General features: G+C 29.7%; 1 protein-coding gene across 1 annotated transcript in view; it reads right to left on the bottom strand.

The window, feature by feature from the left end:
* Window positions 1-240: 240 nt before the first annotated feature.
* LOC108693808 (aquaporin AQPAe.a-like) overlaps window positions 241-3,029 on the bottom strand; it is a 34,744-nt gene continuing 31,955 nt past the window's right edge. Inside the window, exon 6 of the mRNA XM_018202959.1 lies at window positions 241-629. The gene's annotated coding sequence lies outside the window, so the exon portion shown is untranslated. The remainder of the gene's footprint in view (window positions 630-3,029) is intronic.

Here is a 3,029-nt window from a genome sequence, read left to right on the forward strand (position 1 = left end):
CATCTACTGCACTGAGAAAAAGATAATTAAAAATTTATTTGTGAGAAATATATTTCACTGAAATAAGTCTTTATTTAAATACGACGAATAAAATTGTATTTCTAGTAAGTAAATCATCTATTTTACTTCTTACAATTAATAAGGATATATTTTACAGAAATATATACTTCATTATTACAATCACATTTTTTTATAACTAATAAGTATCGAAGAAAACATCAGTAAGTAGGATTTGCTTCGCAATACTTTGATATTTTTTTTCTCAGTTGCATTTAAAGTTAACAAATTGTAGGTACACGGCGCCTTATCTAATAACATACCGTATTTTTGTACAAAAATAATCTGCCACACTAGTGACTACTAGTCTACAAAAGTCCTTGTCGCGTGGCAGTCCTTCGATGCATTGCGATCCTTCAAGTTACAAGATTTCGAGTGGGACGTTTCCGAATGTCTTGGAAGCAGAAAGAAAATCCGTAAAGTTCCAAGCTCGTCTGTTTCCATCGCTCCGCACGAAAGCTTTCATCGCAACTTTTGCAACGTCCTCTTTCTCACCCAGAGAGAATACCAGCGCGATCAGGATTTCTTGTTCAATTTGTGAACCACTGACTACCAGAATGCAATTTCGCTCACTGGAAGAAAGCACGCACGATACAAACTCGGTTCGTAGATCATTCGGTAAAAATGACGTAACGACGTCGTCCAAATATCCAGGAGATATTTGAAGAACTGAATGAACGAAAGTAGGACAAGCGTAAAAGAATTATTTGAAAACGTGCCAAGCTCGCATGACACTCGCAGAGCTTCGATGAAATTTTCGACAGAAAAGAACTAACTATACGAGCAAAGCAGTTTTTTATTTGTTAAATAATTTTTTTATTAACTATGATATATTATTGGCTGTCAAAAAAAATTATTTATACAACTTTAAAAAATATTAATATACATGACGATATCAACATCACGTGACGATAAGATAAAATTAAAATTAAATTAAAATTAAATTAAAATTAAATGTTGAAAAAGTTAATGTTAAAGAAGTTTGTAAATAATTAAACATATAAAATGTACTTTTTTTTAGCTAAAATTAAGTTTTATTTAATCCTTAAATGTCACACTATGGAAACAACACTTAACACAGAAAAAAAATGTTGCTAGTTATAGCTAATTCTGATTAGCTGAAATTGCATTAGCTACTATAGCTTAGAAAATTGTTAATTTGTTAATTAGAAATTTGCTAATACATACAAAGGATTTGCTATTGTAGCTAATATAAGGACATGATAGCAAAATATGCATTATCTGTTACAGATCAATTTATTTAGCAGCATGTGAAGTGTCATAGTTATGTCAGTGGATATGTCAGTGTAAAAAAAAATTATCTCTACCACAGCTAAATATGGTTTGCTGAAACTGTACTTGCTATATCAAATTGTCTGCTACACAGAAAACGTTTGCAATCAATAGATCGACATAATAATAAAATGTTTGTTACAATGATAATTAGACCTCACAGCTAATGGAAATTAAACCTCGTAAATACGACGTTAAGTATCCATATATTACGACTGGAATTTAGTTACCACACGCAAATTTTTGCTGCAACTAATCTTTTTCTTCCGTGAAATATGGCAACTCAATTCGAGGATGAGTACCTCTCTACTGTCTGGTTGGGAGTAGCCCAATTTCTGCCTCCTTGCTGTTTAGCCAAGTGCTGTTTAGCCTAATCTCCATAGATCAACTCAGTTATTCAAAGCGCAAGTCAATTATAAAAAATAAAATTACAAGACGCACATTTTCAAAAAAAGTATAAAATAAAACAATATAAAATATATAATTGTGTGTTATCCAGATGGGGATTAATGCTTTATCAATCACTTGAAATAAACAGCGAAGAAATAGAAATTGGGCTACTCCTAATCAGATAGGAAGGTATCCTCGGTCTCACATAGAGCATAATTCCAACTTTATTCAACGTTTTCCTGTCTACATTTATTATAATGTTATACGAATTGGCTGAAGATGATTTGAAGTAAATCGAAACGTCCTAAGAAGTCTGTATTGGAAGTCTGCATTATTTTTAATATATTATATGAATTTCTTAAGATTGTTATATAAATTGCGCACCAATTCCCGCTCTCATTGCCCGTACATTATTTGATAAATAAATATTTAATAAATAAATATTTGACAATAAATTTTTCATGTATCGATAGAGTAAGGTCGTAAGGTTTTTTACTAATAGAAAAATACGGGATATGTTGAATTGTTTAATTACAGAAGTTAAATTTGATGATCATAAAATCATAAGGCGTGGAAATCGTAATATGAGATACCCAGGATATTTCTAATATGAAATAACTCATACTCCTATGTTATAGTGAAAATCGTTGCTAAAGTATAAATGTTATTGTACAATAATAAAAAAGACAATCGGAATGAACATCGAGTGCCTATTTCTGCGATGCTTGATTCCAACTATCTGAAGACAAGCTCTGGGTACAATCTATCGCATACTCACTTTTCGCGCATACTGGTTGTGTTTGTTTGTATTTTAGAAACATGAAATAAAATTTTTTAATTGCAATACTGATATATTTTGCGTTTTACGTTATCGATTTCTTGGGGCATCTCATATTAAGAGCACAGTTTTTTGACTTTGCGATTTGCCCATTTTTTACATTTCTTCAATTTAAAAACAAATGGAATTTGAATTAAATTATAATATAATATTATCTAAAAGCTTATCAAATTCCCTTCAAAATGACCTATTATTTTTTTAAATTTTTCCTATAGATTTCTAGCATTTACTCAAAATGAATTCGATATCTCATAAGAGCCTTTCCTCTAATAATGCAAATATTCAAAGATTATATAAGAAGAATTAAAAATTATATTTTATTATGCTATTAAAAATTTAAGAATATATTTTTCATAATTTCTGAAACACATGATAATTTTAAGACGTAATTTAAAGAGTTTTTATGTGAAAATAAACACTTTGTAGGTTTATACATATATATATATATATA

The sequence above is a fragment of the Atta colombica genome, unplaced genomic scaffold, assembly GCF_001594045.1.
Source record: "Atta colombica isolate Treedump-2 unplaced genomic scaffold, Acol1.0 scaffold11, whole genome shotgun sequence".
NCBI lineage: Eukaryota > Metazoa > Arthropoda > Insecta > Hymenoptera > Formicidae > Atta > Atta colombica.